This window comes from Heterocephalus glaber, unplaced genomic scaffold (genome assembly GCF_053883595.1).
Source record: "Heterocephalus glaber isolate CG9 unplaced genomic scaffold, H.glaber_assembly_v1.0 deba00000281, whole genome shotgun sequence".
Lineage (NCBI taxonomy): Eukaryota > Metazoa > Chordata > Mammalia > Rodentia > Bathyergidae > Heterocephalus > Heterocephalus glaber.
In genome coordinates this window covers 3469511-3494141 of record NW_028258139.1, presented here as the reverse complement: position 1 = coordinate 3494141, position 24631 = coordinate 3469511, and the positions used below count along the sequence as shown (strand labels likewise).

At 40.5% G+C, this 24631-nt stretch overlaps 1 long non-coding RNA gene across 5 annotated transcripts in view; it reads left to right on the top strand.

Annotated features, from left to right (window-relative positions):
• The window catches only part of LOC110346909 (uncharacterized), a 119062-nt gene that overhangs the window by 15229 nt on the left and 79202 nt on the right, over positions 1–24631 (top strand). For all 5 annotated transcript variants that reach the window (XR_015440651.1, XR_015440649.1, XR_015440652.1 and 2 more), the window contains exon 2: positions 16257–16427. This is a non-coding gene — a long non-coding RNA (uncharacterized LOC110346909). The remainder of the gene's footprint in view (positions 1–16256; positions 16428–24631) is intronic.

Sequence of the window (24631 nt, the reverse complement as noted above, 5' to 3'; positions counted from 1 at the left end):
TCTCCTGCCTTTCATTTGAAACATCATTTTTTTTCTATGGCAACATAAGCCCTAGGAAGGGTAACCAAAGGCCATAAGCACAAATTATAGTAAGAGAAATAATCCTTAGCCCTGAGGTCCCACTAGTTTGTTAAGTGAAGGTCCTATCTCATTTCCAAATGTAGTCTTCCCTTGGGAATATGCTGGGATGGCTGTCACATGTGTTCATCTGCTACAGCCCTAAGGCAGTGCTCTGTTCTGTTCTCTTGCCCTTAATAGCAACTGCTCCTCTTGCTTCTACAGTTTAGAGACATGTCACTTCTCCCTGTCATTAATCATGTCCCCAAGTACCCATGCTTCCCATGCCATTGCTGACCCTTGAAGTCTGATACCTGTGGATTTAGGTACTTTGTAGCTATGGTGTCTTAGACTGTACAGGCTGCCAAAACAATACCAAAAACTGAATAGCTTATAAATAATGAAAATTCATTTCCTGCATTTCTGGATGCTTGGAAGGCTAAGAGGAAGGAAGTAGCAGGCTCAGTCTTTGGTGAGGACCTGTTTCCCAGTTTGTAGAAAGCTGTCTTCTTATTCCATCCCCACATAGTGGAAAGGACAAAGGAACACTCTTGGGTTCCTCTTGTAAGGACGCTAATCCTATTCATGGGCGTTCTGCTCTCATAACTTAATCACATCCCAAAAGTTCTAACTCTTAAAACCATCACATGGGAAATGAGGATGTCGACATGCAAAGGGGCACTGTCTAGTGTATATGGATTCAAGCATTAAATCTAGCCATTACATTTAAAAATACTTACTGATTTAAGAAATATTGTGACCAGGTGTGGTGGCACATGCATTCCAGAGGGTAAGGCAGGAGGATCTCAAATTCAACCCCAGTCTTGGCTAGTTCAAGACTAGCCTGAACTATATAACAAGACGCTGTCTCAAAGAAAAAGCAAAATGTATTATTGTATCTCAAATAGAAGTAGCCTTGGCTGCTCAAATTTTTTTAAAAATTTTATTTTATTAGTACATTTTAGGTATACAATATAATGACATTCATCATTAGAAGTTTGCACCTTTACATAATCTCTCGATTCTTATTTTTCCCCCCTTCCCCTGGCCTCCCTTCAACCCCTCCATCCCTCCCCGTTTACAAAGACTTTGTTTCCATTTTTTCCTTTTCTCATATTAATTCCATTCCCTTCTTTCCTTTCCCCTTCCCCTCCCACTTCCCCTTCCACTTTGCCCCTTTTCTTTGTATTTTACATTACCTATTACACCTTTTAGTCCTTATTGACACTTTCAGTTTCTCACACTAGAGAAACTATTTGTTATTGACAAGTGTGTCCTATTTATTTCACTTAAGAGTATCGCCTCAATGTGCATCCATTTAGCAATAAATGTCTCTAATTTCTCATTTTTTATGGCTGAGTAGTACTCCATTTTAGAAAAAAACAACATTTTCTTTATCCAGTCTCCAGTTGATGGGCATTTGGGCTGCTTCCAAGTTTTAGCTATTACAAATTGTGCTGCTATGAACATGGGTGCACATATATCACTGTGGTATGATTCTTTTAATTCTTTGGGGAAGATACCCAGCAGGGGAATAGCAGGGTCAAATGGGACTTCCAGTCCTAGTTCTTTGAGGTATCTGCATAGTGATTTCCACAGTGGTTGCACCAGTCTGCACTCCCACCAGCAGTGGAGCAGTGTTCCTCTTTCCCCACAGCCCTGCCAGCATTTGTTATTGGTTGATTTCATGATAGCAGCCATTCTTTCTGGGATGAGGTGGAATCTCAGCATTGTTTTCGTTTGCATCTCTCAAATAACCAGTGATGTTGAAAATTTTTTCACATGTTTATTTGCTGTTTCTACTTCTTTGTCTGAGAAATGTCTGTTCATTTTAGACACCCATTTTCAGATTGGGTCTTTAAATTTGGGCGGTCTGATTTTTAAAAGTTCTTTATAGATTCCAGATAGTAGACATTTTTCTGAGGAACAGCAGGTGAAGATTTTTTCCCACATTGTGGGTTGTCTCTTCACACTAGTGGTGGTTTCTCTTGCTGTGCAGAAGCTTTTTAATAAGAAGAGATCCCACTTGTTGATTGTTTGTGCTGGTTCACGGGCAACTGAGGTATTGTTCATAAAATCTTTTCCTACACCAGTGTCTTCAAGAGTTCTACCTAACCTCTGTTCCAGCTGATTCAGCGTTTCTATTTTAATATTTAGATCTTTAATCCATTTTGATTTTAGTTGAGTGCATGGTGAGAGATATAGGTCTAGTTTTAATCTTTGGCAAGTTGAAGGCCAATTTTTCCAGCATCATTTATTAAAGAGACTGTCTTTCCTCCAGTGAGGGAGTTTGGTTCCTTTGTCAAAGATGAGGTGGCTGAGTGTGTCTGGAGTTGTTTCTACATCTTCTAATCTGTTCCACTGATCCTCAGGTCTGTTTCTTTGCAAGTACCATGCTGTTTTTATCACAGTAGCTTTGTAATACAGTTTCAAGTTGGGGATTGTGATACCCTCTACCATGTCTCTGTTACCTAGAATTGCTTTTGCTATTCTGGGTCTCTTCTTCAATTTTTGGATTGTTTTCTCAAGGTCCATGAAGTACACTGCTGGTATTTCAATTGGGATTGCATTTAATCTGTGTAGCAGTTTTGGAAGTATGGCCATTTTTCACTATGTTGATCCTTCCTACCCAGGAGCAGGGGATGTCTGTCCATTTTCTGATATCATCTTCAATCTCTCTTTTCCCAGTGCTATAGTTTTCAGAGGTCTTTGATTTCTTTTGTTAGATTGATTCCTAGGTATTTCAATTTTTTGGATGCTATTTTGAAAGGAATTATTTGCCCTATTTTTTTCTCAGTGAGTCTATTGTTCATGTCAAGGAAAGCTATTGATTTTTGTGTATTGACCTTGTATCCAGCTACTTTACTGAATTTGGTTATTAAGTCTAGAAGACTTTTGATGGAGTTCTTGGGGTCTTCTGTATAGAGTATCATGTCATCTGCAAATAATGACAATTTGACTTCTTCATTTCCTATCTTGGCTGCTCAGATTTTTATAGAATCTAGTATAAAATGTTCTCTAGTCTCCTAACTCTTGAGCATGAAAAGACTTGAACCTCCTTGTGTCAAAAATGCTGATTCTCACCAGTTTTCCACTCTTTGTTCATAGCTTCGAGTTTGCCTAGGATTTTAATATGCAGTGCAAGCCTCAGATGATTCTGATGTAGGTTGTTCATGGGCAGCACATTAATAATTAGTGTCTGCATTGTTTACCTGTTGTCAGCTCTCTAAGCGGGATACAATTCACCTGAGTCTCCACCTGGCTTATATATTTATGTATAATGATACCTGGAAAGTTTACGTATTTACATTTGCAAATTATAAGAAAGGGAAAACTTACTCTATTTTATGGAATGAAGTACTGCCTGATTCCTGAATCAAAAATAAAGCAAACTGAGAGCTTTTAAAAAATAAAAAATAGGGACGGGCATGTGGCTCAATGGTAGACCATTTACCTAGTGTGCACAAGATCCTGGATTTAATCCCTCTAACACAAAAAAAGTAAATAATAAAAATGATGTGTGTCTTGGTTAATAAAAATCAAATCTTGCTGCAAGACTTACAACAAAATTAATATCCCTTTATTCATCCTTCTTCACCAGCTGGTCTATTCTTCACACAAGTATCCATTCCTCTTTTAATTTCTTTTTCTTCCCCATGGAGGATTAAACCCAGGGCCTTCACACCGACCTATATCACTAGCTCTTTTTCTATTTTTTGATTGTGAAATGGTCTCTAAAGTTGCTTAGTTGCCCATCCAGGGCTCAAACTGATAATTCTCCTGCCTCAACTCCCTTCCCTTCCACCAACTACTAAGATTATAGGCATTCACCGCCAAGCCCAGCTTCATCTTTTAATTCTTGTGGTGCTTATTTTCTTACTCTAAAATTATGTTAAGTGCTTCCTATGGTTTGGATGTGATTTGGCTCTGACAAAACTCATACTGAAATTTTATTGCCAGTGTAACAGTATAGAGAGATAGAATATGTAAGTTGTTTTAGGTCATGGGGGTTCCACCTTCATGAAAGGATTAATGTAGTTACTCTGAGAGCAAGTTATCAGAAAAGTGAGTTGTATAAAATGTTTGACCTATGTGTGTGTGTGTATGTCCATGCGTGCTCATGCACGTGTGTGTGTGTGTGTGTGTGTGTGTGTGTGTGTGTGTGTGTGTGGTGCTGGGAATAAAACCCAGGGTCCTTGTGAATGCTAGGCCAGTGATTTAGCACTCAGATACCCACCCAAGCCTTTTTCCTTTCAACTTAGAGATAGAGCCTCCCTAAGTTGCCCAAGCTGGCCTGCACCCTGTGATCCTTCTGTCTCAGCCTCCTAAGTAGTTGGGGTTACAGGCATGTGTAACCCACTACATCTGATTCCTTTTGGATTCTCTGTATTTTACATGTAACCACTTGCTCTTGCACTTTTTCCCCACCACATCATGCTATAGCATGAAGCCATGACCACATGTGGCCGCCCAGTCCTGAACTACCTCCAGAAGCATGAACTAAATAAACCTTGCTTCTTTATAAATTACTCAGTTTGGGGCATTTTCTTATGGAAACAGTCAATGAACTAAGCCATTCCTGTTTATTATTTATTCCATTTAGACACATCATCCTCTTCCAATGATGGGTACAGAGACTGTTCACTTAGTTCACTGTTGCTGCTCTTATATATTTTTATTCCTTTACATTTGTGTCTTCTATAGTATCTTCATATCTTTAGAAAAATATATGTAAGCCTATATTTTCTGTTCCATCAAATTTAGCCTATCTTGGGTCCTCGCTTTGTAAGATGATGGCATTTACATCCCACTTTCTCTCCACTTCTTGTTTCCTTTCCACATTCCAATCTCTGTAATTTTTCAAGGTCAATGTCACTTTTATTATTTATAATAAAATTTAATTAAATATAAAAGGTTCTCCAATCTGGGACTTTATAAATATAGACAATAAAAAGGATTTAATTAGGATTATTATGGAATGAGAATCAGGTAGTTAACAATTCAAGTGTGCATGACTTCATGAAGCCAAATCTTTTATGCTTTCGATCTTTATTTTGAACTACTTAAAACTTTAACCAGCAAGGTTTATCTGTTGTAATTTTCCTTCTCTCATTGTATGAGTTCTCTCAACCCTCTTCCATTTGTTTGTGTTTTGGGGGGGGGTGTTGAAACAGGATCTCACTTCTCATTATGTAGTTCAGGCTAGCCTTAAACTCACTGTGTTGGCCTCAAACTGTGACAATCCTCCTGCCTCAGCCTCCAGTGCACTGGGATTACAGGTGTGAGCCACCATACCCAGTTTAGGAAAGGAGCTTTAATCAGCATGATCATGCTGGGAGGGGCATTGTGCCTATCTCCTGAGATCATTATCAGAATTTAACAACAGCATGCATGAAGTAGTGTCTAACACATGTTAGTGCTGTATATGTTAACAGTTAATATTTAGAGTCAGCAAGGCTGGAAGTATAGCTCAGCAGTAAAGAACTCGCCTATGCTGTGCAAGGCCCACTTCCCACATTCCCCTCTCAGGACCTCAAAAAATAAAAGTAGCCAGAGATTATTTTTATTGCTTGGGATTTAGCAATGAGCTAGAAATAACAAGGTCTTTTTGTTCTGATCATTCTTACCTCTGATTTTCAGGTATTTCATCTTTAAAACACATTCTGTTTCTAAAATTCTATTTAAAAGAGAAATGTCACTGAATCGATAACTTCATCAGTATAATTTTGATCACTTTCCTAGTGTGGCAGTTAATTTTATTTGTCAATTCATCTAGGTCATGAGGTCCAAATATTTGGTCAAACAACAGGCCAGATGTTGTTGTGAAGATATTTTTAGGTAAAATTAATAGCAAAAACTATAGAGTTTGATTAAAGCAGATCATCTTGTATAATGTGGGTGAGCCTTTTTCAATCAGTGAAGGCCTTCAGAGAAAAAGACTAAGGTCCCCTGAGAAATAGGAATTCTGTCCCCAGGTAGCCTTCACACTTGAATTGTAGAGTGCACTCCTGCTGGCTCTCCATCTTGCTGGCCTGTCCTACAGATTTTGGACTTGTCAGCCTTCTTACAGTTGTGTGAGCCTATTCCTTCAGATAAGTCTTAAAATTAATTTAGCCCCATACACCTATGTTTTACTATTTAGGGATCACATGCAAGAATATATCATTTAAAATGTAAAATATATTAACTATTATATGAAATTGCACCAAGACCTTTACAAGGGTAGTGAATATGGAATATGTTGAACTGTGAGTTGATGCTGGTTCCTTACCACATGTCACAATCCTCCACCTCCTTACTAAATTTGGATATAGCAAGGAGTTAGGAGGAAAGAGTCCCACACATATTTAGGTTTAGGGCTGAAATGTAGCTCAGTGCAACAGCACTTGCCTAGGATACATGAAGGGAGATTTTTGTATACATATATATATAATGAAAGGTATCACAAATGTAGCCCTTCCGTGTTGTACCCTCCCTAAGGGAGCTTTCCTATGAGCTGTGTCCCATGGTCCCTTTGCAGACTTGAAGTCCGGTTCTCACCCAAGCAAAACCATTTAGAGAACTGACGGCACCCTGCTCTGCACATGAGCACCTTGAAAAATGTTTCTTCATTCATTGAAAATTAACTTTTTCTGTACACGTTGTTGACTGGGTATTGGAGATGCAGATGAGACTAATAGCTGGCTCAGAGACTCCAAGCCATGAGGGTGTAGAGGATGATGGCCTCCATTCAGAGCATCTTCGCGTCCATCCCTGTGATTTAGGATTGAGAGATTTAGAGACTTCTTGTCCAAATGTGAAAGGAGAGTCCTTTCCACTTAATATGTCTCACATTTCCACTTCACAACACTAGATCACACCTCACAGTAAAGTCTGCAAGCACTCCTTTTATTTTCCAACCAAAGTGACACTCAGAAATATAATTTCTGCACCAATTTCTTGACCTTCTACTGGTGTAAAGTTGTTCGGTTTTTTTGAGTAAGTGTCTTGCTGGATAGTCCAGGCTAGTCTCGAATTCATGGCAATCCTCCTGCCTTAGCCTCCTGAGTACTAGGATTCCATGCATGCACCACCCTGCTCGGTGAATGTAAAATAGTTTTATTAGGGATGTTTTGGGGGGTTGTTGGTGAGATGTCTCAAAGTTCTGAGAACTTGAGACCCAAAGCTCTTAGGAGGGGAAATGAGAAAATGTTCACCAATAATTTTTCTTGGAGCTAACAATAGTTCTACTATCTCATAGGCTTATCTAGAAGATTCCCTACATGGCCACATTCAGAAAGCACTTAGAACCTTGCCTGCACATAAAGAGTGCCATATGTTGCTGTTTGTTTCTATTATGTTTTGTATTGTTGTTGTGCTACTGGGTATCTTCACACTAAGCTACATCCCCTGTCCTTTAAAAGAAATTTTTAAAAAAATTTTGAGATAAGTTCTCACTACATTGCTAAGTTGTCCAGGCTGGGCTCGAACTTGCTATCTTTCTGCTCAGCTTCCCAGAGTACTGGACTATAGCTGTGCACTGAGATCCTGGTTTGTTAGTTCTTTAAGTAGGCCCATGGTCAAGTCTGGTGGAAGCTGCCTTGACCCTGGGCAAGAGGGTATGCTGCCACCTTGTATCACTATTAATAGCATTAAATCACAACTCTTTCTTATCTGGGTGAAATAAGAAGAGAACTTTATTTTGTAACAAAAATTACCATGAGAGCAAGATGTGAAGACCAAAGAATATCTCATGCTTTTGTTCCCTTCCCATTTGGTATTCATCTCAGGAGAAGGGAATAGCACTATTTCTTACTTACTTAGTTGCTGAGACATATCCACAAATTAAAGGAGAAAAGGGTTGTTCTGGCTCACATTTCATTTCATAGTGCTGGCCCCAAGACCCGATGAAATGGAACAGGGGCATGGCAGAGGAATAGCTGTTCAGGACATGGTGGACAGGAAACAGAACAGGTCAAGGGAGGAGCTGGGAAGAAGGGAACTGTCACACCCACAGTGACCTGCCTCTTCCCACGTCCTAAGGACACATTTAGCTATAATGCCCCATAGTCCAATCACCTCCCAAAATCCCTGCCTATGAACACAGGAGGCCTGGGAGAGGGAGGATCTAGATGTAAATCATAACACAGTACCACTGAGTTCTTGAGATAGTTTATCAAGGCCAGATTTATGGAAGTGAAGGAAACATTGTCACATGGTAGTGGCCCAGGACCTAAGCTGTGAAGTCCAAGCGTGCCCTAACATTTCCTGGAACATTAGGAAATGATTTGTTTGTTTGTTTTCATTTTGCTTTTGCAGTTGTAATTCTCCTGCTTTAGCCTCCTGAGTAGCTGGGATTCCAGGAAAAGGTATTTTTGATACATATCACAAATAATTCTGTGATCAGTGGATTGATGATTACAGTTTGAGAAACACAGATCTACTCCCTCATTAAATTTCAATTAAATTTAAATTTCAAAATACATATTGTAGTTTAATTGAAACAGTGGCCTGAGATTTTCCATTCTTTGAAAGTTTAGATAAAATGAAAGCATAGGATTTGTTAACAGTTATGTTAGATTATTGATATGCAAATGCATGTTCTTTGAATGGGAGCATACTTCTTTATGAAGGACCCTAGTTAGCGAGACAGACTCCATATTGCTGCTTGACCCGCCTGCCTGCCCTTTAGATGAACTCAGAAGGAGGAAGCTTAGAAACCTCCTCCCCTTAAAAAGTCTCTTTAGAAATAACAATTAATCAACTATTGTTGTACAAGTGTTCTAACAGCAGGAAGTTCTGCTTCTGTACCTTTTGCTTGCTTTACTAGTTCTATCCCATAGAGGGGCCTAGAAACTGTTGGCCTCAAAGGTGTATAAAACATGTTTGTCAACCCCCAGTCCGGACTCCAGTCCGATGCTCGGCTTGGGTCCCAGGCGGTAATAAACTCCAGTGTGGATTTAATATCGGTCTCTGGTTGGTTCTCGCTGGGTCTAACACTTTATTTAATGTTTCTGAGTTCATCCTTACCATCATGTTAGAGCCCTTAGTTCTTTTATTGTTTTATAAATGAATGAGAAGCATGTTTATTCAATGACTACAATTTTGGGATTTGGGAATTTTGATATGATATGAGAAGCAGGAAAGAGAGGTGGGGAGAAAGATCTTCTTGGGAATAGGAGGACATTTATAGAATTAGGTAAAAGGTAACAGAAAAAACTGATGAGAAACAAATGAAAGAGAAAAGGAAGAAAAAGGAAATTTTATGGAGGATATAAATAAGAGAAAAACTGAAAGGAGAAAACTTTAAAGGGAGAAGAGGGAAAAAGAAAAAAACAAACAAAAAGTAAGGAAAAGACATAGAAAAAAGAAGCAAGGAAAAAGGGAAACTCCCCAAACTCCAACAAACTAGTGAAGAAAAAAGAAGAGAGAAAACACACACTCTCTCTTCCTCTCTCTTTTTATGTAAGGAAGGAAAGAAAGACATTTCTCTTGATTTTGAATGCATGGTTTTCTTCCAAGGTCTACAAATTTGAGGTAGAGTCCAAGTCATGTCCCTGTTCATGCTGGTAGATAAAAAGACAATCAGATGTGGATCCATGCTGGATACAGGCACCAGCAGACAGAGGAAGGAGTAAGGTGAGGACACCAATGAGATAAAAGAGTAGGGCATGACAAAGCTGTCAGGGGAAGTAGGTGTGACACAGAACAGTTCCCAAAGCCCTGCATGTGGACTTCTTCTGAGAACTCAGACAGCTTTTCAATAGGATGGCCTAGACCTGAGGTCAGCCTGAGATGTGGGCTCTCAGCACTGCCTCTCAGGACTTGTACAGTGGACTTTTGATTTTCGAACTCAATCGGTTCCCGAGGGCTGATTGTAATTCAAGTTGGATGTAAGTCAATACAGCTGAGTTCTGGATGTTTACCAGGGTACAAGCTATAGATAACAAGAGGCAGGTGAATCATCCATTAACCTAATTAACCCAAGTTCCTCATATATCAGGCTGGTTGTAACGTGAGGGACCAATGTACATAGAGGTTCTCTGGGGTTTCCTCGAGATTTAGTATAAAAGGAGAGGCGAGCCATGAAGAGCTTGCTACCATAACTTTCCATGATAGCTGTGCTATATTTCTCAGCTATAGCATGTACTTTTATTTTTGCTTTTACCCTCTTTTTTTCTTTACTTGGTCCACACTCACTCTGCAGAACCAGTTTCTCCCCCACTCTTCACTTTTTCTTTCTCAAAATAACTTTGTCACTATTTTGTTCTGTTTTGTTGCTCATTTCATCCAGTTCTTTGTTCAAGAGGTGAAGAAGTGAAGAACTTGGGATCTAACTCCAGAGGGAGAGGCAAGCAACCCAGAACTTGGTAACCTTTAGTTGCAAAGCCACCTTTAGATCAATCTTCCCCATAACACCAATGCTGCAGTTTTCGATCCAGAGCAACTCAGGCTGGGCCAGGCCTCTGACTACAGGAGCAGGACCTTCATCCTTTACTTCAAATCGCTCAGGGCTTCTCTTTCCAGCCTGCTCCTTGACCTTGGCTGTCACATGTGCCTGTCTCTCTTCTAGGCACTGTGGGAACATAACAGGGAGCCCTGAAGTGAAGCTGTGCGGTTGTTCTGAGTCCTAGGTTCAGTCAACCCTTCCCAGAATGGCATCCAACTAAGCACTCTCTCCAGAGATATGGCCAGCACTTATAGTGGAGTAACTCACCAGCTGTTGCCTGTTGAAGAATTCCCGAAGAAGCAGAATCCCATGCTCTCCCAGCAGATCACAGGAACCAGTCCGTTCTACGGCCATGCTTCTCCCAGGAGCCTCCTGGGGGTCCCCAGTATTCACTTTGTCTCTGTAGGTTCAGTCAGTCTCCCTATCCTGGGAGCCATGAGTTGGGAGTTGGGGAGAGAGTACAGACTGTCTCTTACCACTACTGCATTGTGTTCTGTTATTCAATTTCTTTGTAGCTTTTAATTTTCCTGTCAGTTCCCTCCTGGTTCTTGGTATCTAGTTCTCTCTTTTGCTCTTCCCCAAGAATATGGGGAAGAGCATATTATTTTCTAGTGTCTGAATTCCAAATTTCAGAGAGGCTGAGTTATTGTCAGTCACCACTCTACCATTTTTCCCTACGCATTGAGATTTTTTTCAATACTTTTGCAATGTACCATAGAAGAAAGTTCAACAATGTTTTAATTAGCTATAGCAAAGGGAAATTAAGCTGAGCATTGTGGTCCACACCTCACAAATCTGAGATAAGTGGATTGCAAGTTTGAGGTCAGCCTGGGCAGTTTAGGGATTTAGTGAGACCCTGTCTCAAAAGAAAAAAAAATCATGATGAAATAGTCTAATAAAATAATTTTATTTTAGCTGTGAGGTAAAAAGAAGTATAAAATGTATGTGGCTTTTAGTTGTTAAATCCGAGAGTGTTTGTGAGTGAATTTTATCCAAGACTTCATTTGTAACCTTATCCTTATGTATGTGTTAGAAAATGGCTTCTGTTTGACAATTTTTTAAAAAATAGTACCAATGTCAGATCTCACAGAAATCATGGTTTTCCCAAAGATGAAAATTGCAGGAAACAAGATTATTGAATTCTAGGAAGTTATTTTCCATTTCAAGGACAATGGCCTTTTAATTCTGAACATTCCTTTTAAGCTGTGCTTTCTTAGATAAGTATGTGGGGCAATGGGCAGTTCTGTACAACAAAGTTGGGTTGCGTTGATGCTATTAGGAAAGCAATGGTCTTTTCAAAATTCTCATGTTTACCATGCTACAGCCCAGCAGCCTACTTGTGTTTTAGCTGAAAATAAGAAAGAATATACTAATGAAGAATCCGCATTTTTAAGTTACTTTTCTCCTAAAGAAAAAAAAAATACAATTTAGTTAAAACAAGTCTTGTCTTCCAATATAATACAACAAAACTTTGAAGAAATGTATAATTAGTAAGGTGAATAATCAGTCCCTGGTTAGAATGATTAACTAACAAAAACAACAGATGGTAAGGAATGTGTATAAAAGATAAGAAATCTAGAGGACGCATAGTGTCATGCTGTGTAGGAGAGAAAAGAAGTTGTCATCCATATTTAAAATTAATTGAAGTGGCACATGCCTGCAATCTCAGATCCTAGCAGGCTATAAGGAAGGAGAATTATGAGTTTGAAGTCAGCCTGGGCAACCTAGGAAGACCTTGTCTCAAAATAAAGAAAAATAAGGGGGGAGGGCTGGGACTATATCTCAATGGTAGTGTTTGCATAGCTTGTATGAAGTCCTGGGTTCAGTTCCTACTACCACAAATATAAATAGGCAAGCAAAAAAAGTGAAGGAAAGACAGAAAAAAGAAAGAACCCAGGAAAGGTGCAGGGGAAGTGATGAGTTTCAATTGAACAAATGACGGGTGTTAAAGGAAACAGCATAAGGTCTACAAACACATGACATCATATGGATTATGAATATTTTCTTAATGATGATTATTTATGACTTCAGTTTTTTTGTTTTGTTTGGTTTGGTTTGGTGGTACCAGGGATCAAACTCAGGACTTTGCGCTTGCAAGGGAGGCATGGTACCACTGAACTAAATCCCCTGCCCTATGACTTCAGTTTGGAACATTCCATGTTTAGGAATACCCAGGTGAACTGCCCAGATTTGAGGACATCACCTTTCTTACCTGAACTGTTCCACACATCTTAAGTGGTGGTCCTGCCACTTCTCACTCTAGCCCACCTTCAGCATGGCCACCACCACAACCCTACATAAATACCTCCATATATATATTTGGTACTGGGGATCGAACTCAGATCCTTGAGCTTGCAGGGTAGGCGGCAGAACAAGTGAGCTAAATCCCCGGCCCAATACCTCCATATTTTGATAACTGCCTGGAGAACAAATTCTTAACTTCTTAGCCATGGGGCCCCTCCCCTACTCTTTGGAACCACAAGGTCCAGGTATACTTGGAAAAATCATGGCAATTTCATAATACATGCAAGATCAACAGCCTTGAAAGAGTTATAGGAATTTCAGGGCATTCCAGATTTGTGTTTCTACAGTGCTACCTCTGGGTATGGAACAGCTACACCATGTATGAGACCTAATTTTTTGATGTGTTTCCATACGAATATGAGTAAATGACCCTGTGAAGTGATTCCCTTTCTTTCTTTTCTGCCTAGCACTAATTTCTTTATCTTCAAAGTTCTTCAAAATGTCACTTGTCCAGGAAACCTTGGCTCTTTACCTATCCTCAGAAGGAGCTGGACTCTTGTGAGGTTCTCTGGTAACTTTGTGATGTCCTCATTCATTCACCCAAACCGATATTTGATTATAAGTGAGGGTAAATCTTTTAGACAAGGAAACAGCAGCTTTGAGACCAAAGTGTGCTTAGTATATCTGAGGAAGAGCACAGAGCCAGTCGAGTGCCAGGATATTCAATGAGGGGCACATAGGGTGGGCAAGTCCAGGATGAACTGTCCACCCCAGCATCACAGATTCAGAAACCCCCAGACCTTGAGTGGGGCTCCCCTGATGTGACTGCACAGTGTTATCCCCAGGGCCCAGATAAGCAGATGATTCAACTGTGTGTAAATGAATAAATAGTGTTAGTAGTGAACCATTAAGTCTGTAATTTTTTTTTGCCTCTGTTAGACAACACAACTTTCCTAAGTGTTACAGAAATAACTGACTTTTAAAAAGATGTGACACCAAATCAAATGGCCAGAATTGAAGGTGACGAGGCTCGGAAGTGATGACCTGTCATAGCTTAGTTCTTAGAATTTTAGCCACTTGGTTCTACTTTCTTAAGCCAATTTTTATTGAATTTAAACAATAACAGCAGAAGAAATGATTAACATGATGAAAAATGAATACTGAGAATCCATGTACTAACTAGAGGTTATCTCTTGGCTAAAAAAGTTTCTGAAATGTTTTATATTATATTTCATGAATCAATATAAGAAATTGGCTATAAAAACAAAAAATACAGTTTAAAATTTTTTTTTTTTTTTTTTTTTTAGTACTGGGGATCGAACTTGGGTCCTTGCGCTTGCACAGCAGGCAGCAAAACCATTGAGCTAAATCCCTGGCCCCAGTTTTAAAATTTTTAACTGTACTATTTTGAGAGTTATAAAATATAATATAAAGTTACTATTTTAACTTTACTTTTATTCATTAAATAAATAGCATATCATGGGCTGGTGGTGTAGCTCAGTTGTAGATCACTTTCCTAGAATATGTGAGCTTAATTTCCAGCACTGCCAAAAATAAATAAATAAAAGCAAGATATAATTTAATATAAAACAGATTGGTCCCAGAAAGCTAAACCTATGCCTTAATTAAAAGAAACCAGTACCAAGCAAATGATACTTGTGTATGGAACATGAAGTTTTCATGTGTGAAGACTCCCTTGGGCACAACAATTGAAGCAAAAATTATTTCTGTGGTAGACTTTTGTTTATATTTTCATTGTAGTTTACATGAGAATTTATTTCTGCTTTTTTTTGGTTTTGTAAGCAAACGGCTGATGCTGAAAATGCTGATGTTCTACATACTCAATACATACTAAAAAATTGACATTTGGGGGCTGGGGATTTAGCTCAGTGGTTCCACCACCTGCCTCACAAGCTCAAGGTCATAAATTCAATCCCTGATACCACCAAAAAAAAAAAATTGACACTTTATTTATAGATATCTTTTGTTCCTGTTAAGTACACATTCTATAATATAATAAGAACCTCCTGACAAAACAAGAAGACAAGCAAGATGTTAAGTGTGTCCTACCAAAAATACAGGGAAGCAAAACACATATGCTATCAGTGTAAGTGATACATGTGTATGGAAATGTTGTTTTCATGTGTGAAAACTGCCTTAGCTGTGATAATTGAAACAAAGATTATTTTTGTTGTAGAGTTTTATTTGTACTTTCATTGTAGTGCATATAGAAATTTATATATATACGTCATTTTTAGACTTTGTAAACAGAAATAACAGTTAATGTTGAAAATTTTGATGTTTATTCTAAGTACACATTGTTTAATATAATAAAACTCATAAACTTACAATTAGTAATTCAACAATAGAAAAACTTCTAAAAAATAAGTGATCATTATACATCCAACATGATTCTCCTTTCAGCAAAAATTAATGTGGCCAGCTTTAGTTATGGTAAATGACAATTTACATGGCAAAAGTGTGGTATGGGTGCATTTTACCCCCCCATGATGCCCAATGATACATACACAAGTATTCTCTGAGTATAACACACCTGCTGACACTTTTGCAGAGGTGCACATACCTTGGCATTCATTGGAACAAGTGGATTAACACAAAGATCACTTCCTGTATCCCCCTCCCCCACGTGCAGGTACTGAGATGCACAGGTAGCTACTATTATGATAAAATAAAAATTTTCATTAGAAAAATATGATATAGAATTGAGAAACCCAATGTTGCAAGAAGGGATGGAGGAGTGGGTTAAATGTTCTACTTAAGTCTCAAAATAATTTAAAATGATATGATAGTATTCTAAAGTTAGCTAATGTTAGTCTTATGCATCTATAAACAAATTTCAGCCAGTTGTGAACTAAGACAGTTTTGAAGACAAAGGTGAGCATGTGCTATATTGTCTAGTTAGTTTAAAACACCAATGTCTTAACTATGTTGCAAATTATACATGGATAAAGTAAAAAACAATTAAAATTTTAAAAGTAAAAGTAGAATAAGATGAGTAACTTCACAAACACAGGGATATACTACGGGCTAGCTAATTTCCCAGTGATAAGGAAATAATGCACAACAAGGCAGGCCTTTGTTGCCAAGCTGCCCCTCCATGTTTTTGCCATAGGATATTCTGTTCAAGCAGTGTAACTGTTTGTGCTGTGAAGCAGTGTAACTGTTTGTGCTGTGAAGCAGTGTAACTGTTTGTGCTGCACGATGTTTGTACCTAAAATTTCAAGAATGTTCTGTTAAATCTGCCCATCCACCCCCATGAGCATGCTTGCCTGGTAGGTGGGCCCACTTCCCCACCCCGAAGATCTCTATATAAGGCTGCTTGCATTGCTATTCAGGGCCCAGACCTCAGCATACAAACTCTAAGTCTGCTGGCATAATAAAGAATCCCTCCATCTCTCTGAGTGATGCTCAACTTCTTCACCACTAGAGACCTTCAGCTAGCCCTAATATTTGGCTGTAACACTGAGCTGTTGCACTTTGCTATAACATTTGGTTCCCTGAACAGGAAGCTGACTGCGCTGGCCCCTTGAGCCACTGGATTGGAGCTGGGGAGTGGCTGATGGAAGCCTTCTCCAGGAGAATGAAGCAATGCACCCCTGCCTAATTGGAAGGGACTTCTTCCAGCCCAGACTCAGAGGAGAGGTGGACTAGTTCTGCCTCAGGACTTCAGGCAAAGGTAAAGCCTCAGGGCCTGTCCTGAGCCAGGACTGTCCCATTGGACAGAAGGGGAGACTGATCACCTCCCACAGTCTCAGAATGGAGATCTCAGTTAGGATTCTTCCAAAAGGAGGGGGGCAGTGTTTAAACTCTGAATGACTGCCTGATTGTGTGAGTGATTATAAACAGTCTGTGGCTTTCGTTACCAGTCTGTGCAGGTCTACAGCTTTGGCTATGGAGTCTGAGTGGGCCCTAACCTGTGGTTCCATGATGAAGTTGTAGGGCATAATGGTGACTCACCTCTCATAATAGGAGGTTAACCAGGCCCAGGGCTATGGGTGTAGCTTCAGCCAAGGTGCATCTAAGCTCCCTCAAGGGAGGCAGCTAGGCAGGTGCCTGAGTGATCTCCTCTGGGGACCACTCCCCTTTGTCTGTTGCAACTCCATTCAAGGTATACTACATATACCATGGGCAATTTGCCCAGTAAGCACACTGTCCTAGACTGTATGGTTAAAAATTTTAAGAAGGGAGCTAGTGGGGGATATAGAGTTGAACTAAAGCCTGCAATGTTGCAGACCGTCTGTGAAATAGATTGGCCCCAGTTTAATGTAGGGTGGCCCTCTGAAGGAACTTTGGATGTCCAGACTCTGTGCAATATGGAGAGTTGCCACTGACAAGCCAGGACACCCCAGTCAGTTCACCTATATTGATTCTTGGCTAGAGGTTGCTAAGACCCTCCTGCCATGGGTCCAATTTTGCATCAATAGGGAGATTCAGGTTTTTGTGGTCCATGATCTAGACCAAGGACCCTGAAAAGACAGTCATTCATCAGGGGGACCTGGAAGAAGAAACTTCAGCCTCCAACTTGTGTTCTTGAGCCCCCTTTAGCATCTCCCCCATTGGTGCTGCCTGACAGTCCACCACCATCCAACCCTCTCATACCCTCAGATCTACTGCCACCTACCCCAGTGGCCAGCCCTTCTCTGGTACCACCAATGTCTCCAAACAGTCCACTTCTCAGTGCTCTGGTGGTTCTGTCTCCAGTCCTTTACCTACTATTTCCTGCATCGGCTTCCAGCCCCACCACCATCCCTCATTGAGATGAGACTTCTTTCCCTGAGACTCCTCTGGTTAGATGCCTCTGATCAGCTTAGCCCCCTGACACTGAGCTGCCTGTCCATGAGGCCCAACCTATGCACCACATCTTGGACAATGGCACTGTCCACCCCAGACCTGCCACTCTCTACTATAGGCCCTTCACCATGACTGACCTTCTGAACTGGAAACAACATACCCCTGCTATTCAGAAAAATCTCAGGCCCTCATTGACCTTATGGAATCCATCTTCCAGACTCACCTGCCCACTTGGAATGATTGTTGCCAGGTGCTCCTCATTCTCTTCAACACTGAAGAGAGATGAAGAATTTTCACCAAGGCAAAGAAGTACCAACAGGGACAAGGCCCTGGGAGATTGATCCATGGATCGCATAAAAATTGAACATGGGCCAGGGATTTAGCTCAGTGGTTCTACCACCTGCCTTGCAAGCGCAAGGTCCCAAGCTCAATCCCAGGTACAAAAAAAATAAAAGAATGAGCAAAAGCTGCAGCTCCTGATAACAAGCCAAACTGGGACTTTCACACCCCTACTAGAAAAGCCTCTCTCACACAATATTGAGAGGCCATCCTCAGGAGGATATGTGCTGAAGCCAAAAAGCCAACAAACATGTCAAAAACGGCCTCAGTAACTCCGAAACCAGATGAGTCACCCGATGACTTCTATGAGTGACTCTGATAGGCATTCTCCATCTTTGCCCCATTTGATCCTGAGGCTTCTGAGAACCAGCAGATGGTCAATGGTGCCTTTGTAGCCCAGTCTGCTCCTGATATCCACCACAAGCTTCAAAAATTTAAGCATTTTATTTGCATAAATCTCACTCAACTGCTTGAAGTCATCACAAAGTTTTTCACCAACCATGACTGCAAAGCCCAGTGTGAAGTAGAAAGGAAAATGAAGCCAAAAATATAACTCCTCACAGCTGTGCTCAAGAGACCAGATCCTACTCAAAAACCAGGACTACCACAAAAGGGGAGAAACCAACTGTTGGGAGGGAATATGGGCCCTTCTGTGGCTGTTCATGGGTGCAGGGTACAAGGTGTCCTGGAGAAAGACACAAATACACCGGCCTTCTTTTCAGTACCTGGGGTTCATCATGACTGAGGGACACCACTCCCTGGGAATAGAGAGAAAACAAGTCATCTGCACCTTCCTGAGACCTAATAACAAAAAGAAACTCCGTGAATTCCTGGGAGTGCCTGGGTTTTGCCAAATCTGGATCCCAGGGTTTGCAGAAAAGGCCAAGCCTCTCTGTGCTGCCCTGACCAGACCCAAGGATCAGCCTCTAAAATGGGAAGTTCAACAAGAGTCAGCCTTCTAAGAGATCAAACGGTTCCTCATCAGCACTCCAGCATTAGGATTGCCAGATATGAGCCAATAATTTAATCTCTTTGTACATAAAAAAGACCATGTAGCCCTTGAAGTCCTGACCCAAACGGTAGGGCCCTGGCAGAGGCCACTGGCCTATCTGTCTAAACAGACACAGTGGCAGCTGGATGGCCCCCTTGCTTCTGAGCACTAGTGGCAACTGTCACCCTTATTAAAGAAGCAGACAAATTGACTTTGGGACAAAACCCCTGGGTAAAAAGATTCCACACTCTGTTATGACTCTGATGAATAACCAAGGACCTAAGTGGTTCTCAGACACCAGGATGGAACTGTACCAAGGGCTGTTTTGTGAAAATCCCTGTGTTACTTTAGAGACTATTCAGCCTTTAAGCCCAGACACCTTCCTGCCAACTGAGGAAGGACCTCCAGACCAAGACTGTGAAAACGGCATCGAGGAGCTGTTCTCCAGTTGATCTGACCTTACTGTTGGACCAAAGCCCAGACCAGATGCTATCCTGTTCATGGATAATAGTAGCTTCGCGGAGGATGGAGAATGGCTGGCAGGATATGCAGTCACTACTACAGACCAAATCATCTAGGCAGGCCCTCTCCCAAAGGGGTGGTCTGCACAGAGGGTAGAGTTCTGGGCACTCATCCAAGATCTCCAATGGGTGAGGAGAAAGACTGTTAACATCTACAGTGACTGTATATATGCTTTTGCCACAGTCCATGTCACGAAGCCATGTATAAGGAAAGAGGACTACTGACAGCAGGAGGCAAAGGAATCAAAAATAAAAGACAAATATTACAAGTCCTGGAAACTGGGAACCTGAGATAGTGGCCATCATACACTGCCAGGGACACCAAAAGGGGCAGGTTGTCTGAGGAAACCATCTGGCAGATCCGGTGACAAGAAGCTGCCCTCACTGGTGCAATGACACAAAATCAAATTGTTTCTGCAGAAATGGCCATACTCCCTAAAGATTATCAGAATATAGAAACAGTATACTCCCCAGAAGAAAATCAGTGAGCTCAACAAGGAGCCTTCAAAGGCCCCAATGCATGGTGGACCCTGCCAGATCAAAGGACATTCATGCCCCCAGTGAAGAGCATATGCCCTATTTCAAGAATTCCACAACTTGAACCATCTGAGACAATCAGCATCTGAAGCGCTGTTGGGCTGATACTTCTACATTCCCCAGCTGTCATCCCTCTGTGCAACAAAAAGACAGCAATATCCAACCTGTGCCAGAAACAACCCCTGCAACAACTCAAGCCAGTCCTGAGAATCCAATATACTAAGATGTCACCATTTAAAGACTTAGAAATAGACTTTACTGAAGTAAAATCCTGTCTGATAAAAAAGAATAGCTGTTGATTATTGTCTGCACGTACTTGGGTACAGTTGAAGGCATACCCCCCTGGACTGAGAAAACACACAAAGTTGTCAAGCCCTTGTTGTGTGAGGTTATCCCTCAATATGGACTACCCCTAACAATGGGAAGTGACAACAGGCCAGCTTTTGTAGCAAAAGCGGTACAAACACTCATTCATCTGTTGAAGATCAGATGGAAACTTCATATAGCTTATAGACTTCAAAGCTCAGGGAAAGTAGAATGCATAAATCACACCCCGAAGGCCACCCTAGCCAAGTTATGTCAGGAAACCCAAGAGCCCTGGATTGACATGTTACCCCTACTCCTACTCTACCTCTGATGCACCCCTGTATCATTGGGTTATTCCCCTTATGAGATTTAGTTTGAAAGACCCACACCCATAATAAGGGTGTTCAGAGGGGATATCAGACAGTTGAGAGATAACAATCTAACTACAGAATTGTGAGTCCTAGGCAAGATTTTCACTCAGATTCTTAAGACTGTTCCCAGAAAGATCTCTGTCTCCTCAGATACCCCAGCATACTCCTACCAGCCAGATGACTCAGTTTGGGTTAAAGACTGAAAAAAGGAACCCCTTCAACCTATATAGACAGACCCTCACATTGTTATACTAGTCACCCCCACACCTGTTAAAGTTACAGGAGTCTCATGAGTCCATCACACAAGGCTCAAAAAGGTCCACCCCATAGAGGTCCTGGACACCTGGACAATGCACCCAGACCCCAAGAATCCCCTCAGGATGTGACTCAGACCAAAGACCTTGGAGACATCACCAACAGGCAACAGCCCTGCTCTAGTCACACTGGAAGCTGACTAGTCTTCACATGAACAAAGCCTGAGGACAACATTCACAGAATTCCATAGATCACCCTATGGACTGTTATTAGCCATGGTTTCTAGATGTTATGGTTTGGGTCTAGATGTCCCCTCACCCAAAGCCTCATGTGGTCATAGGCTTCATCTAGAGTATGTGAAGCTGGAATTGATTCATGATGCAATGCTATGCTCAAGAGCACTAGGATTAAGGGTGTGAGTGCTACCTTCCTTAAGTAGTCTGAATAAGATAAAAGGGGCAGGGAGATGCTGTTAAGGCTCCCTTGTTGCCTTTGATACCTTGTGTATGCCATGTTGCTTTTCCTCTGCGATGTCTGTTTGCTATCCCTGTCTTGGAGCCAGCTGACTATGGACTGAAACCTCTATGAACTGTAAGCCAAATAAACCCTTTTCCCCTTTAACTTATGGTGCCAGGTATTTTGTCTCAGCAATGAGAGAAAAGTAACTAACACACTAAGCCTCCTTGGACTACTCACCTTAATTTTTGCTATGGGTCTTGCTACAGTTGCCCTGACAAACTGGACAACTGCCCATAGGATTCTTCCAGCCTTTGTCTTTATCATAAGCATAGGGTATTTCATCAGTATTCTGTCTCCTTTGAAGATAAGATGTTCACCCCCATCTTAATTGGTAATGGCTGGTGCCAATAACCTGATATTGCTGTTGATCTCCATGGTGGCAGTCTTGAAACATGACAGTCCACATCCATTACCCTCCTACCTCTCCAACACCCTAAAACTGGTAAAAAGATCTCTAATTCTACAATAGACTGATGAGAAGAGATAAGACTCTTTAGCTACAGTCACTCTTCAAAACAGTTGTGCATTTGTCTTATTAATGATGGAAAAAGGGGATACCTGTGTCTTTTTCAGGGAAGAATGTTGTTTCTATGTTAACAGAACAGGAGTCATTCATCAGGTGCAAAAAGTCTCCTAGACAGAGTTGCTAAACTCTGGGAGTGATCTCAAACCAGCTGGTTTGGGGGTTTCTCCTGGCATAACTGGCCATTGTGGAATGCCCCTGTGCTAGGAACCTTAGTCACAATTTTCCTATTGGTGTTTGGCCTTTATCTGTTTAGGTGCCTCACAGAATTCCTCTGAGACTGGGTTCAAGTGCTCACAAGACAGTTGGTGCATCAACTATTGAGACTATGACCCATCAGTACTGATGCCCTATGAGGCCATGCCTCTGTAAGAGCATCAAAGGGGGAGGTGATGAGAAAATAATGCACAACAGGGGAGGCTTTTGTTTGTTGCCAAGCCCTCTCCCCATGTTTTTGCCATAGGATGTTCTGTTGAAGCAATGTAACTGTTTGTACTGGACAATGTTCCTGCCCAATGTATCAAAGCATTCAGTTCAGCCAATGTAACTGTTTATGCTGCATGATATTTGTACCTAAGGTTTCAAGAATTTTCTGTTAACTTTACTTATTCACCTGAATAAACACTCTTGCTAGGTAGGTGGGCCCACCTCCCTACCCTGAAGATCTCTATATAAGGCTGCTTGCATTGCTACTTGGGACCCAGACCTTGGAGTACAAACTCCTCTGAGTCTGCTGGCATAATAATGAATCCCTCCATCTATTCAAGTGCTGCTTAACTTCCTCACCACCAGAGATCTTCAGCTAGCCATAACATTTAGCTGTAACACTGGCTGTCACACTGTGCTATAACATCAGGAAGCCATGGATTATAGAAATCTGAAATGAAACATTTAGTATATAACTAAGACATCCATATTCTTTCCAGACATTGCCATATTTTAAAACAAAAATTTGTAATTTAAAAAAATTTTAGTATATATTTGTAATACATGAAAAATTTTGTAATTTTAAAATGAAGAATGACTTGATTCCTTTACAGTATAACAGTGGATAAACTTAATGATATTTTCCCTCTGTACACTTGCACTGACCCATGCAACTTATAAAATGCATGTCATTGATTTTCTTTGCTTACTGAAACCTGCCACGGGAAAAGAGAAAACCTAGATGTAAGTTTCAAAATTTAAGTGAGAACATCCAAACCTAGATTACATTGAAAATGATCTAGATTTTTAAAAACATAAATATACATAATTTTCTTTCTCTTTAAGAATGAGAATACTGGAATTGATGGGGCAGGGGCTGGACAGTCAGCTCAGTGGTAAAGCATGTGCCTGTGTGTATCCCTGGATTCAAGCCCCAGGAATAAAACAAAAAAACAAAACCAAAAACAATCAAACAAAAAAATCTTCACAAACAAGGGTAAAATCATTGTCCTACTTTTTAAGAATGTTGCAAAGTTCCCATCAAACAGCTCTGTAACTCTGCAAAAGAGCTATAACAAATAAGCATGGGGAACATTAAAAACCCAGTTACCATCTTAAGAGGGAAGGTTTCAATCTAGCTGTTTGTAAAGCAGGCAGATGGAGAGGAGGTGGAATAGTTTAATTTATTGCAGGCAGTCTGGCACCACTAAAGGTTAACTGGACACCTGTCTGAAAGTTTTTTTTTTTTCAAGTTGCATCTCAGCAGGGTTCCCTTTGTGACCTCCAGAAAGTCACTCAGATTCTCTGGGCATAACTTTTTTTCCCATCTGTAAACTCTCATTTAATTATTTCTATTTGGATTGGTTATAGAACCAAGATTTGTATTCTTGATATTGAGAAGTTTATTGTCAGATACCTATTTCACCATGAGAATCTAACATAATCTGCAGAAAATACTATCTGGCTTGCAATAGTGAAAATCATACTTTTAGAATGAGTTAAATCCAGAGCCTACCTGGCACAGTGGCTCAAGAAGTTTGAGGCCAGCCTGGTCAACTTAGAGAGATCCTGTCTCAAAATTTAAAAATGGAAAGTGTTGAGTATGTAGCTCATCATTTCTTGTGTTCCAACATCAGAACTACAAAAAACAAAAAGAGTCCAGAGCCATTAATCAGATTCTTTTTTCTATTCCTCTCTCCAACTTCATACTCTTTTCATAATTTTAAAATATTATATAGTGCTATATATATATATATTTTGTAACTGAATTCTGTGATGTGAGATCACTCAGTGTACTCAGTTTATTAGCAAATTAATTTTACTCGATATTAATATTTTATAAGTTATTAAAATTTTATTGCTAATACTTTCCAAAGACATTGTTAATTAATAAGCATTTATTATTCAACATTATGATGCCCATATTTGACTTGTAATTTCTCCTTGGTTAAATTGCTTTTCAGTGCCCACCAATACTGTCTTAAAACATGAGAAATTTCATATTAATGGTACATAAATGATGGCAGTCTTAGGATACCTATTCAGGTGTAGTGTACGGAGTTCAGTGCACTTTCAGAGTGATGATCAGTCTTAGAACTGATGATTGCTAGTGGATTACTGCATTTATTTCCAGTGGGGTTCCTGGAGCACATTCAGAGTGTGGGGGGTATGAACTTTTAGTTATCATAGAACTCCGGGCTCCTGTGTTGCTAGTTTTCTCCAGTGAGGTCACTGGCAACTCTTCAGTTGATTTCTCTTCCTATTTAGAATTAAATAGATATTGGTGGTCTGTTGTAACAG